Raw genomic sequence first — 15,073 nt, 5'->3', positions numbered from 1 at the left:
ATCTGCTATCACCGTCTTACTAAAATGCCAATATGCTAAAGATCTCTTGTGCGTGCTTACAGTATCATATTTATTGTGCATTTTAGTGTTTAATTCAAACTTAAGTCAAGATTGCCAGAGATGTTAAAGGTAGGCGTAAGAAGATGATTAGTATGGAAACGATCTTAGAGACAATCAAGAAATACGAAGAAGTCCAGGCTAGGCTACCTTAGCAGGCCCTCGCTAGGGATTATGACATTAAGTAGCTCAAGTCAACATCACTCAAAGGTAAATAACATTTCATTTTTCGTTTCGTATTTAATTGTATACATGTATATTATATATAAGTAGAATTTACTATATTATTTATTATAAATTTTTAATATGTATATACAATTTTGATGTTCTCACCTGGGGTTTAATATGCATTAGCTAATTAGCATAGGTTTCTATTGCCCGCCGTACGATGATTTCTTACAATCCCAACCCCCGGAACGGATTAATTTTGTATGGCTGGGGTCCACTGTAGAGCAAAAGGTAAATTTATATGTGGCCATTTCTTTCAAGAATGGGTTTCCACTGGTGTGACCTTTTAAAAAGATCCAGCCAAACTGCTGAACACAATCCCTGTGTGCTTGTCATTTGCAAGTTGAATATTGACATCTTGCTTTGGAACCTCAGGAGACCGACATCCACGCGGTGGAAAAATCCAGTGGTGTGGTCCACATTGGTACTTTCATCTTTAGGTGTATGTTGTCGTGTGACCAACTGTTAAGGCCAATTATTTTTTTACCCTAAATCTTAAAGAATCTTTGATGTGCAAATTGTCAATCAGATGTCAATTACCTATTGTATTTGCGCAATGGTTTTTCTCAGTATTTTGTTCAAATTGTTATAATGTGTACTGCGTGGCATATCAAAGAGATGAAGAAGATAGTGGATCCCTCCTGCAGCTAGAGACGCATCCTTTTCTTTTTCCGGTTAACAATAAAAAATCACTACTGTCGTGTCTCCAGGCTTTGGATACATCTCGCTTTGTCTTTAGCTCGCAGGTTAACACGAAAATATTTCTGCCATCATGGTCAGTGTTCTTGCCAGCATCACCTCTGTGTGGAAGTGATAGTGAAATGGACGCCCACATATGCCAGATTGTTAGAGGAGCTTGAGGGCTAAACTTTGCCATGAAAATTTTCACATAAGCTCATATCAAAACTCATTAGGGAGAAAAAGGGAGGGTGAGTACTTGTGTCAGCTGTCCAGCCCTGTTGGAAAAGGCCAACCAGGCTGAATGTGACAGGTCAGTGAACAAGACTAGCCAACGGCTTGGGAGGGCAAATGGAAACATACGCTGCATTTGTTTGCCAATCACAACCTACAAATATGTTGTTTTCAAAACACATTTGGTCCTCTCATGTAAGTCGGAAAAGATTAATCTTGGAACATTGTGCAGAATGCTTAGGTGGCTCGCGTGGAAAAAAAGACAAGTTAGGCCGATCACATTTTCTCTTCAAGGCAGCAGCCAGTATTGCTCAGAGCAAGGTGTCAAAACATGAATTCTTTTATGTTTTGAGTGGCTGCATACCAGCTGGGTACAATTGAGATGTCTGTCACACCAGATGACAAAATAAATACGGCAAATATTTATTTTCAAGTGTAAGTCGCATGTGTGTCAAAAGATCTGAACGAGCATGACTTTTGTTTTATTTCAATGCATAACCTTGCTTTATTTCTGTCAACATCTGCACTGTTCTGTTTAGCCATGGATTCCCAATTCATTCTCAAGGTGAAAGTATACTCACGTTAAACCTTTTAAAACAGCTTGAATAAAATGTGCACACATGTATGGATGAACATACACACGAGCAGTTAGTGCACTTACTCACACTCTCCATTTTTTAAGTACTTTTTTACAGAAATATCTTATTCTGATAATGGGATTCTTTAATGCATAATTATTGAATTTTACATTCCTATGTTCACAAAACCACTAATTTTAGATATATTTTTTGATCAAAATCTTTGACCCAGCCTACGTTTTAATATTTTTTTGTAAATGAGATACGAAACAATTATAACATCTGTTTGAAACACCTGCATCAATTTCATTCACTTTGAATCATTGGTGTGAATAAATGGCATATTGGTGTAGCGGCATCACTTGTTCATGTTTTTTCCAGTAATAATTTTGAGGATATGAAATTTGAACATTCAATAGTAATTCAGTTGAAAGTAATGTAAAAAAATATGTTAAAAATATGTTAACTTTACAGTGAGTTGACACTGTGGAAAAACTTTTATTTTTATTTTATTTTTTTTAACCAGTAGAAGGTAGTAATATACATTAACTACATATATGCACCCTTAGGGGCTAAATCTAACAGGTGTGACATAACATGTCAATTACCTCAAGTGGCAACCAGGGGGTGAAAAGAAATTCCAGGGGTGTCACTTGCCCCAGGGCTTCCCCTCTAGAGCCGTCAGTGTTTGTAAACAATATCGAACAAAATTGCAAGTACTATACAAAATTTGGAGGAAGTACTATGCGCTTTATTCCCAGTCTGCGACCAGTATAAAAAAACAAAAAAACAAAACACTGACTGTAGCAAAAACTTGTTGTACTACTGGTTCAAAACAATTGACAATAAATTTGAAACTAGCCATTTTTACATTTTTTTTCTAAGAATATTGCCGATGTCGTATATATTTGCCAACATTAAGTGCCATTCTTGTGCGTATAAGTTATAAGTCTGAATTATTTTGCTCTTCAATTCTTGTCGCCATACATAATGCATGTTATGTCCAGAACAGAGAGGGTAATTGAGATGTAAGAATAACACCAGAGAATAGTAGATAGGAATGCATAATGAAACACCGAACTGGATCGTATGCTAAATATAATGACATGAATGAATATGAGGCAAGCTTCGTCCCCTTCTTCTTGACTGCTATACACGCGCACTTACACACACATATGCGCAAACTATAAGCCGGTCGCTGCCTGAGAAGGGCAGCGTAGAGGCACGTGCATGTGGTTTGGCAGTGCAAACGTACACAGGATAAACCGCGCGCAGGACTGGGCAGGGATGGTTTTGTTGTTCCGTTCAGTTTTGCAAACACAATCAAACACACACATACACACAGGTCAGAGAGCCCCAGTGGCGTCAAAACTGGCAGGCATACTTCTACTGTGCTCCAACAAGCCAGCATGCTTTTCTTTACCACACTGCCAATATGCTTCCCCCTCCTCACACAAACACACACACAGCCCACTGGTTTTCCTTTGTCCCTTCCAATCATCCGTTATTGTAAGCCCTCACAGGCATCGCAGACAATGAAAAGTTAAATGGGAGAAAGTGAGCTAATTTGTGGACATGTGCTTTGTTATTGTTTCAATAAAAATTCCCTATGAACATGACGATTACATAAGTACAACAAAGAGGTTTTTGGCAAAACCTCAACCCCGTCTCCCTGCACTTGTCCCTTTAGAAATTCTGCACTGGATCAGTGGCTTGGCAAAAACAGCAAACATTTTGGTAATTTCATCTTGGAATAACATCACTTTTTTTCTGCACTGGCTAACTTGCTATGTATATATGTTTCTTTTAAGGCCAAACCATTTTATTTAGGTGCAGATTTTAGTCAGATCAGATCAGATCAGGTTTTAGTTTCACCCCTGACTGCCTGGCCGCCAAACTATTAGGTTTGACCATTAATTTGACAATTAACTGGTCAAAATTAGTTCTTTACCACTTTTAAGTTAGCATTTACATAATAATGTGCACTTCAAGTTTAGTAAGAGTGCTTAAATTATAATTAAAACAACCCTTGTGTTTTCCTGAAAGCTGAACAAATATTTAATTGCTTGAAGATATTATTCCATCATTGATAAGTGATGTTCTTTGAATTTTAATGATGTGGTTATGCTATTTTGGATATCATCATCATCACATTGAATTAATTGTTGGAAATCCAATAACATTTGAAGCGTTCTAGTGCAAAAGCTTATGTCTCATTTTTATACTTTAGAACAATTGTTGTTATCATAGTTCCAATTTATATCATTCTTTTTATAATTTAGGGTATTATAACTTAATGTGAAGGTATTAAAAAGCTAAAAAAACAAAACAAAACTTTGATTGAAATGCTATGGAAATGCTACTCCTAGTAAAATTGTATTCCAAGAAAATTCAATTTCAAACAAAGTTAAAATAACAGCCTTAACCTTAACCTTAATTTAAATAAGGCTTTAATCTCAACCTTTAAAAAGGGAGAGTTAAGTAACACTGGTTGCATAAGATTGTACCATTATATTTTAAGCATCAGATCACTAATACCAATGTCTTTGAAATAGTGTTGTCAATTTCTGCATTTTTTTTTTTTTGGGCTCCTCATTTGTTTTTTTTTCTATCTGTGTTTAGTAATTCATGACAAAATAGCATGTGTAATTTATTCATAATAAACAATACATCATGCCACATACGTAACATTTACATTGCTTTATTCATGACATAAATACCATACATATGGGCAGATGATTTGCTTAAGTGAAGCAAAATTCATTTGGCACTCGGTGGGTTTACAAATGATGATATTTATCAAATCTCTGTCTTCAATTTTGACCCATATTTTTTTTGACTGGGTCAGTCTCCACTTTCATCACCCACTCTTTCTGCTCACACACTCATTAAGGCACACACAATTTCTAGGCCGGGCAGCTCCTGGCATTAACTTCAGGGTGTTGGCTTGTACTCCTTGCACTGTGGTACACACACACACACACGCACACGCCCACACACGCACACACGACAAGCAAACATTCATAAAATCCTGTTCATCAAGCCTTTATTGTCCCAATCAAAGTTATGCCTTCATGACCTCCTTTAATATTGAACACTGCAAGATGGTACATGACTTTGCCTCAGTCTACAGTACACAAAAAAGGAATGTGTGTTTGTGTGTGGCTGTGCATGGCACACATGCTTCCACTGAAAGGAGAGTTGGATGGCTGCGAGTTGCCCCTGACACCAAACTTAATTCTCTGAAGCGAGGCTGTGGATAAATATTTCAAGGTCATTCTGTTTGCTCTCTGTTGTCTTCTTCCGGGACCGTTGACTATAATAGGAATATATGCATGCCTAACTAGAGGCTTTAGAAGAGATTTACCCATCCTGCTGTTTCCCCTCTGCCTATGGTCGCAGACTCAAAGATGAAAGATGCCTTACAGTGGACAAATAACCATGTGTTATCTGAACTTGAGTAAACACTTGCACTTACCCATGTGATGTTTATTCAAAAGTCACTATGATATTAAAATTATTTTTTGGAGCTCTAAAAATGGTTATGATAAAAATTATTGTCTTGTTGGGTCTAACTAGTCTCTAGAATTAGGGTTACATTTAGTTAGATCATTATTGATCAATTGTAAAATTGGCTTCACTGTCTGAGTCCGATTAACAATCATAACACGATTCATCAGGCATCAGCATATTGCACAAAACCTAGGTGACAACCATAAACATTTTTTTCCTTGTCTCTTTTGAACCAACCATAAAAGTCCAGGCAATCAATACCTGAGAAGATGAAGAACATATATCCAAAGTGAGAAAATGCCATTTTTGTCAACCCAATGACATCATATTAACTTTTATTGTATGGTCAACCATTAATTTAGACACTTGCTTATCTTGTTCAGGCTCACAGTGACCTTATCCTAAATGTCTTACTGAAAAGAAAAGAAAAGAAAAGAAAAGAAAAGAAAAGAAAAGAAAAGAAAAGAAAAAACACCCTCCACTAATCACCAACGTGTATCAGGGTATTTTCATAACATTTCATTTTCATAACAGCAGCACAGCAAAATATGTCAAACATTTCCTTTGCCATGTTGTTGGATGTCTATCTTCCTCCATCCCTGCAGCCTCATCCTTGACAGATAAGTTGTCACAGCAAATATTGCAATGGGTGCATCCTGCTTTCCAGTCACTTTAGCTGCTGTTTCTTCTCTCTTTTAAAAATTCAAATCAATGAAATGCCAAGCCCCCTAAATTGAGACGAATAAGAAAGAAATGCAAGACCAGCAGGAAGTCAGGCGCAGTAAATAAGATATGCAAGACAACCGTGAGATTTGGCAAGAACATGAAATATAATAGTATCACTTCACCAAATGTAATCACTTAAAAGTCAGGCCTAGATTTTTGATCCTAACTGCCAAAAAATTGTATGCCTCAGTCGTAACATCAACATGGATCTTATTTGTAAAATCCTTACTTACTTTATTTCCCATGTCAAAAGACATTGACAAAAAATGAGAGCCCGGAGACCCTGGAATGGATTATTTAAAAGGGCTCTATCATGCAAAATTATTATAATTATTTTTGGCTGATTGACATGAAAATGCTCATTTTTTACACCCAAAGTTGTATTTGCTTCCATTCACCAATCTCTGAGCATTCCTGCTCATGGGTGCGCTCTCAACCGCAGAACCCGCCCAATCTAAGAAAAGGACTGTTTCCGCTTGATTATGTCACTCATTGAGTATAACACCGGTAGACGCCATGGAGATTCAGCACATATCCATATTCACCAAGCAGTCTGCGTTGAAATAGCACATCATCATAGAAGAAGGAGCTCAGCAGTCACACAATATATTTCTGATTTTGGGGTTAGAAAAATAGCCAACAAAAAATCTCATATTTTATTTATTGAATGGTCACTGACCAAGCCTATTAAGTTTTGTCCACTGTTGTGTCCATTTTGTCTGAACAATACACCAAACTTAATTTCATCCTACCCAAATATGAGATATCATTGACAAGGCCAGCTTGTCCTCCACTGAGCACACTAGGACTTAGTTGAGGAGCTCCAATAGGTCAAAAGTAGACTTTACACCAACAGAATTTTTGAGGATGGATTACGAGGGTTGATCAGTGTCTCTGATCTGTCAGAGTAAAGGGTAATATGTCTATTTAAACAACTTGTGTAAATACTGCATATTCATGTCATGTTGTAATGTTGCCCCTCAAAACCGTCATACAGTATATCATTTGTGGAAACCATCCATGATGTCATTGATCACCCACCTTGCACAAAATGCAAATATCAGTCGATTGTGATCAAGTCAACCAGATCTAGTTAAAAGATATAGACCCAAAACAAATGTCTACTACAGTGGACATGGCAATGAAAAGGCTGGATCTCAGGAGGATTTGTCTACAGTAAATTGTGGAAAGTTTTAAAAGGCACAATACGGACCCTGTTGTTTTCCAAAATAAAAAAAAAAGAAGAAAATGTTCTTTCGGTCAACTTTACACCTCTCGTTTCTCTGTATTGTATATTCAATCTCATAAACCTAGGCTGTACTTATAGTTTAATCTTGTATTTATTTTCAAAGGTTTGTGAATACAAAATATCATGTGAGCAAAATTGAAAAACATGTTCAAAGTACAAGAAATGTGTCATTTTGTCAGACGATGTAATGTAATGAAGTTGACACTAGTGTCCACTCCATTAAGTTGGTCGGCATGGATCATTACAGGCTATGTTAGGGGACAGCCCAGAGCAAAGGACCCATCATGATAAAATCACAAACGAATGCATATTTTTTCTTTTTAAGTCTACCGGCATTGATGCACATTAGCTCTTTGTGTTTTCTCAACAGTGCTGTCTGTAGTACACAATCATTCATCAATATGTGCTTATGAATTTGTGTAAGCATTCCATTTTGAATAGAAATCTCAGTCAGGTGTATTCTGCTCTATAATCTGTACATATTTCAATGATCCCTTTGCGCGTCTTGCCGCTATGCATATGCAAAGCCTTCCTAAGCTAGGATGTGTAGCTGCTGGAATGTCAACGCATACAAGTGTGTGTTGGAGCAATATGGTGGCAGCCTCGATTCTGCCTCTCAGCTTGTCAGGAAAATATAATTTGCGCCTTCAGTGCTTTTCACCTGGCTTATATGCAGCATGCAAATTTATTTCTCTAATAATCAGAGTGTGCGACGGCCCTCCTCCAGGATTAATGACAGCATTCCCGGGGCCTTGCCTCCACCCCAGACCACAGTAATAATACCACCTTACGCACCCGCAAATACACACATGCATATGCACACTCTGACATGGAAAAATTGTGTTATTTCTACACAGAAAATCGCCGGGGTATTTGTCCTGCTAGACATTATAATGGGCTGGTGCATCGTCAGATTGCAATGTCATTTCAAAAAACCTTGAATACAAATAATGGGCAGAAGGGGGGGAGGAGATGGGAAGGGGAGCAGGGGCACCGAGGATAGATGGTGCGTTCCCTAATCCAGTGGGCTAGTTATCCTTCATTTCAGGTAGAGTGCTGTCTTGGTGACACGCACACACACGCACACGCGGAAAAGGGAAACACATGGCTCACTTATTAAAATGAAGTGTGCTGCATTGTGCAGAGCTTGCTGCTTTCTTGGGACTCATCCCTTTTCTCCCCCTCTTTCACCGTTAATTAATCTTAGAGATCTTGTTTTTTTTTTTTTTTTGCATCCTTCGTTCTCCCTCAGCCCTCCCCAGCTCCGACTCTCTGCTTTTATTCAAAGCAAACAGTCTGAAATATGGATACAAAAAAAGTATTAATTATAACCCCGTGTGTGGGTGAGGATCTGTGTGCTTCTGTGCGTTTTTGCAATTGAAGAAAGAGAGGCGCGAGAGAGGAGGAAACAATGTGCCAGCGCCACCACCCACTGCCTGGATCTGTCACAAGTGCCTCGGAAGAGAAAGAGGAAGAAACAGCAGGTGGAGGGAGATACATGTGGAGATGGTGTGAAAGACGAAAGGGAGGAAGAGCATGTGTTGGCACGTGGGTATGTTCTGCTCTAAATTTGTTCTCGTGCCACCTTCTGCAAACTGGGAGTCCGTTCACCTGCAAACATCTCAATCACGAGAGAGGTCATACAAAAGCTTCCTTGAGCACGCCGCTGTTCACTGCAAAGCACCACAAAAAAGCGGTTTAACGCCAGCAATGAGTCTGAACTTTGACAGGCCGCCACTGTTGGTCACTTATCTTTTTAATTAACTTTTCACCACCCCCCATACACACTCCTTGCTTTTTTTTCCTTTCCGGCATTAATTCTTAGCGGACTTAAGTGACAATTTGAGTTAATGCTCATTCAGCTTAGTCATGCTTTAATGAAGTGTCCATTATATTGGAAATAAATTCAAATGTAAAACATACAATCCATCCTACGGTTATTGGTTCAGATTTATGAACAATGTTTCATATGAAATAATGAAAATGTGAACTCAATCCTGATATGACCATCATACATCTTTGAATCTTTAGGCTTGAAAAATAAGGACTGTCATTTTTTTTTTTTTTTTGGATCTGGCATTAACATTATCTCAGATTACTGTGTGTAAGAAAGGTAAAAACCTTCAAAAGTAGATATTTTACAAATTGTCCATCATCTATCAGTGGCATATCGGACCCTCTTTCATCATAATCAGGCCGCCATTTTTCAAGGTGAACCAAAGGGTACGTGTCACTCCATCATTTTAGTTTTCCCATGCTTCATCACTCCATCACCACGAGGTGGGCATTTTACAAATTTTTCCTGGTCCGTCGTCAGTCAGCAAAACCTCTCGTTCATCATTGACTAAATGCCGACAGCAGAGCTCACATCTGCCAGTGAGTGATGAATACAGTGACGGATGAAAGCCTCCTTTCCGTCATTCTTACTTTGTCTTTAAGGTTTCTTTTCATTTGTTGGCAAAGTGGAAGTCCCTCCGTAATGGACTAACGGGCTGTCCGTCAGAGGTGATGGACTGGCCACCTCTGACAACATTGTCACATAAAAGTTGGAGCCACATTTCAAGACTGAGGGCCTGATTTACAAAGTTCACCACAGTGAATTTTCATGCAATAGAGAGAAAATGATTCCTTTGGAAAGTTCTTCCTTTTGTCTGAGGAAAACACTTTTATACAAAAAACATCAGATAGCATGTTTTCTTGTTTTCGTTTAATGTGGTTTCCTTGTTCTCCTTTGATTGGCTACATTTTGTTGACGTCAGCCAACGGAGTCAAACAACTCGAAAGTCGTAGACTTTCCCCACACACACGAAGATATTTGTCATAGATATTTAATGTGTTTAATATTTAAGGAATTTTGGCCCTCAACCCTTTGCGGACTCTTTTATCAAGACAATCCTCAACTAAAGCCCCTGTCCCGCTGAGATATGAACGTTATGGATATCAACGCTTGTAAAATTGATTGATTGATTTTAGATGGTCATCAGAAGAACTTTGCAGACATAATCGTGATGGAGCAAAACGGTATTAAGGACAAATGTATATGTTGTCGAAACAATGGATTCGCGAAGGAAAATTTGAACATGTTCAAATTGTCTTTGCAACAATAGTGACAATTAAGAGGAATCACAAACATGTTGGTGACCAATTCTCAACCGCAAACAATACTGACAAATGAAAAATTGACTGTGTTCGGCACCGTGAAAAAGTAGGACAGGGGCACACATTTAGACAAAAGGATAGTCTTTCAGTAATATTACGAAACAAAAGAACAGTAAAAGACAAACTCAAGACAAAAAAAACAGAACTGTGTTTAAGCGTGCACCTCAAGTAAATGACGTCCTTAGAGTTCAGGACTTAGCCTCTGTTTTCTATTTCAACCTGATTCTCTGAATATCATCTTTGACGGTCACCAGGTCTTCTTTAGTCTATCATTTTTTTTTTTTTTTTTTTAAACATATAGTGCAATTGCACATTTGTAACATAACTTCAATCTCATCAGTCACTCAGTGTGTAAAAAATGTCATAATGACTGTTGCTTTTTATCGCAAAGAATAGTAAAATCGTAAATAGCGCAAGAATGTCGAACATCCATGTGCATTTGTATGGAAACTATCTGACATCATTTCATCAATAAACACATCTTAAAAATGTAATTTTCCCCCATGATGAATAAGTACATGGTTTTGAGTTCTCTATCACAGAGCAGCAGTGATATGAATTACTTATTTCATTTTTAATGTTAGGGTTAATAGTTAACAGTTTAGGAATTAATCTTTTCCTGATCTGCAGTGATACAAGGCCATGTTTATGTACCTTCCTTTCACACCGCAGAATGGACGAAAGCTACTTTACTGTGACACTGTGAACCTCCCTCTTTGTATTTACTGTTGATGTGTGTGCCTCACTTTGTGTGTATGCCTTTATCTTCTCAAACATTCACGATTTTTGCTTAACTGAGAAACTTGTTAGGAATGAATGAAGGTGAATATGTGCTGACCCATATGCAGCGGTGAGGGCAGAGATGCAAGGTCTTCAAGGGTCAAACAATATACTGTAGGTGCACTGAAAAATGGTTTTCTTTTTTTTAATAGATAGTCAGGTATTTCTTACAGGTTTACCAGTTGGACTTCAAATCATGCAATGAAAGGAAAATAGAAAGTTGTGTTTAAAGTAATTTTGCATTTCCATTCAAAGGTTAAGTTATACCCATTTAAACATTTCTAAACTGTATAAGAACATAAACCACTGTCAAAAGGAAATGATGTCACTGAAAAACGAAAAATGTCCAGGCATTTTGGATAGAGAGGATGATTTGGGGGTGTTTTGTTCATTATTTACGAGTGTTGTATTTACACAAAAAATATGCTTTGCTGAATACATTTTTTACTGGTTTAAAAGAAGTTTGTTCATTTCAAGTGAGTATTCTAATCATATATATATATATATATATATATATATATATATATATATATATATATATATATATATATATATATATATATATATATATATATATATATATATATATATATATATATATATAGTATGGTTGAATGTATTTTTTTTAAAGTGTAAATTTATATTGAGGTATCAAATTCATTCATTATTTCAAGCAGATGTGATTTGCGCCTATGCAGTCTTGAAAACTTCCTGTGACACTCGCCAACTGCCGCCATTATGTATTTATACAGGAGGCTTGACAAATGTTGACAACACTACGAAAAACTATTCTTCATTGTGATATACATGTGTGGTGAGATTAAAGCTATTTTTGACCATATGGTTCACCTACACCATACATTATAAAAGTATGTATATCCCTCTCGGATTAACCTGGAAGCCTGTCCTTTGTGTAAAGTTTGTATGAGTGTGTGTTTGTATGAGAGTACATCTGTATTTTTTTAACTATGCTAAGTTGCAGAAGCAAACACAATTGGTGGTTTCTGCCATGTTAAACTAGCTTCCTTGTGTGCACATACAGTATTTGTTTTCAATTAACACTTTGCAGCATTAATTCTGAAAGAAACAATTATAAAATGATGGTGATCAAGCTTCAAGGTTTGTTTATGTGTGATATGAAAAAAAATGGCAGAAAACAACACATATCTTTACTGCTAATATTCCTAATAAGATGTGCAAAATGCGATAAAAAAGGAGAGTAAAAAAAAAAAAAAAATCTCCATAAGTATAAGCAGCAAGTTTACTGCTAGCCTACTTGAGTGTCTATCAGGTATTAATTCAATAATTGTGTTTTATGAAAGAGATGTTTATTTTTTTCCCAAGGTTTGCACTTGACAGCACTTTCTTCTTATTTTCCAAGTATTAAACACATTATTGCTTTTTTGTGCCTCTTATGTTTTTTAAATCTGAGCATGAATATTAACTATGACGGACAACTTACAGGTTTTCAAGTTCATCCAATGCTTAATTTTAAAATACTATTAATGAACTTTATTAAATCCAAACTAAATTGATTCATACTGACTGTATTATGTACAAATAAAACACATTGTTAACTTTTTTGCAAAATTCACAAATAACTGAAGGTTATATTAGTCTTTCAAATAGGTTGAAGACCCGTGTTTATTTCTTCTGCAATTGTATCTGTCACGTGTTCAAATAAGCACTTGTTTGGAATTCTTTGTGTGTCATCCTCACAGAAGGAGGAAAGTCCGGTGGTCATCGTTCCTGAGTAGAGGACAACTCACCAGTGACCAATTAGGTAAGACATTGCAAAGGGGCACGAGAGCAGCAAAAGGCCTATAATTGGTTGTGAAGACCCAGTGTGGCCAGGGTTTTGTTACTGGGGCGACCTGAGAAAAGACAGCAATACCATTCATATAAACGTGTGCCTTGGTTTTTCTCCTCCTGAACTTTTGAACTCAGCAGATATACAGCAACAACACCTGGATTTGAGGCTGTAGTGCACTTGATGTTGTTATATATACAGTGAAAGTATCAACTAATTTAAATATATGTCATGAAAATGTGCAAGTAGCCCATTAAAAAAATGTGTGGAACTTGCAATATATTGTACTGTTAAATGCTCACACAATGCTCACTCTCTAGTTCAAGTTATCGGGAGCTGGTGCAGAAGAAATGAAGATTCAATAATGCATGGCAATTTCATTTTCATTCAAGATTATTGTTTATCTTTCTTATCAAAGCTATCGTTATAAAAAGCCATCATATCACCTGTCAGTGTTAATCTAAGATAAAGTTGCACATGCATTTAGGAGACCAGGATACTATTAACACCACATTTCATCCCAAATGAGTTTTTATTAAAATGAACGGCTAATTAAATTCCACAATGAGGCTCCAGTGAACAATGCAAGACAGTGGCTACTTTGATCCCCCCCCACCCACACCCTCTTGTTTAAAGTAATTACGCTGGCCTGACATGAGTGAGCACACTGTCTGAGACCCTTCTAATGAGTTAAGCAAGAAAAATCGCCACAGTTGCCTTTGGTGGCAGCAGCTAATTGCTTGGACATATCAAGCTACGACTAACGCTAAAATGTGAATTTCTTTTGACTAATTTTCACATCATGCCAGTTAATCTCATGTCCGTTGAAATCCTGAATGAAATCCTAGTATGAAATGAAGGCCAAACGAAAGTATTTTAACTTGAATAACACAACCGATGATCTCAATGTTTTTACATGCCGTCGTGTGCTGATAACATCAACTATTGTGACTATCGTAAATGAATAGTAAAATAAAAAGCAGCTGCTTATGAGAGGAGAGGATTATTGATTGACAAAGCATCTCAATTGATCATCAACAGGCCACTGGATGCTTAAGCAATTTTATACATATATATATATATATATATATATATATATATATATATATATATATATATATATATATATATATATATATATATATATATATATATATATATATATATATATATATAAAAGAGAGAGTGAGAAAGAGATATCTTGTCACTCATCTCTGCTAGGACGCGTGCATGCGCAAAAGTCCGCATAGAACAATACAACATCATCACGCAACATCTACATTTAGAATGCCTGAACTAACATTTAAAATGTTTCGGGCCCTCCAAACAAGAAAATCAGCGAGGCAGGACATAATTATTCATATGTTTCACTTAACCTTTAACATGCAGTCCCATACAGTGCCCCAGCCGGCGTCTGCATATTGCTACCAGATTATTATGAGAATGGATAGGCATTTGTCCTTGTTTACGTGCCCTGTTGAAGCATCCTTGGCCATGCTTGCTTACACTCCACATGAATAGCATTCCCCAGACCCCGGAGGCTCCCAACTTCTCCTGAGACCTTTAAGTGTTTGTTGACAGAGTAACAGACTTTGGCTTGTTTAGCTTTCTCCACTGTCTAAAATTTAAAAGGTCACTCACAATTCTTCTGCCAGCCGTACCCCCTTGAAAGAGAAAAGGGGAAAATACACGACCTCAGGAAAATGCCCTTACGAGCGGACCCCGAGAGCTCTGAGCCAAAAAAAATAGAATCCCTGCTGCCACAGTTACCAAGTTTACCAACATGTCTCAATGGCTAGAAATTACAGAATTGTGAGAAATGTGTGCTCCCCTAAACTAGTGAGGCAAACAAATAAGAATAGGGACAAAACTTGGTTTGCCTTGGTGGATTAAAGGAAGTACAGTATTATTATTATTCATGTCTTTAGTTCAAATGTTAAGAACCTAAATAAAAAAATTAAAAAAAATCTACATGGCAAAATTAAGAGGCTGCTCGCAATTATCACAACATATGGTTGTAGTAATACAATGATATTCAACCTGTGAATAATTTGTGCATAA

At 37.0% G+C, this 15,073-nt stretch overlaps 2 protein-coding genes and 1 long non-coding RNA gene across 11 annotated transcripts in view; 1 reads left to right on the top strand and 2 right to left on the bottom strand.

Moving 5' to 3' along the window:
* LOC148420092 (serine/threonine-protein kinase VRK1-like) overlaps positions 1 to 15,073 on the bottom strand; it is a 311,189-nt gene that overhangs the window by 90,222 nt on the left and 205,894 nt on the right. The window lies entirely within an intron of this gene.
* Positions 1 to 15,073, bottom strand: part of LOC148420094 (uncharacterized) — a 235,676-nt gene that overhangs the window by 58,450 nt on the left and 162,153 nt on the right. The window lies entirely within an intron of this gene.
* LOC148420096 (uncharacterized) overlaps positions 1 to 15,073 on the top strand; it is a 92,023-nt gene that overhangs the window by 68,241 nt on the left and 8,709 nt on the right. Inside the window, exon 2 of the long non-coding RNA XR_015866361.1 lies at positions 12,924 to 12,985. This is a non-coding gene — a long non-coding RNA (uncharacterized LOC148420096). The remainder of the gene's footprint in view (positions 1 to 12,923; positions 12,986 to 15,073) is intronic.

The sequence above is a fragment of the Hippichthys cyanospilos genome, chromosome 8 (genome assembly GCF_059441005.1).
Source record: "Hippichthys cyanospilos isolate Australia breed blue-spotted pipefish chromosome 8, RoL_Hcya_1.0, whole genome shotgun sequence".
In the NCBI taxonomy this organism is placed as follows: Eukaryota; Metazoa; Chordata; class Actinopteri; order Syngnathiformes; family Syngnathidae; genus Hippichthys; species Hippichthys cyanospilos.
This window is presented reverse-complemented; position numbering and strand designations above follow the sequence as displayed.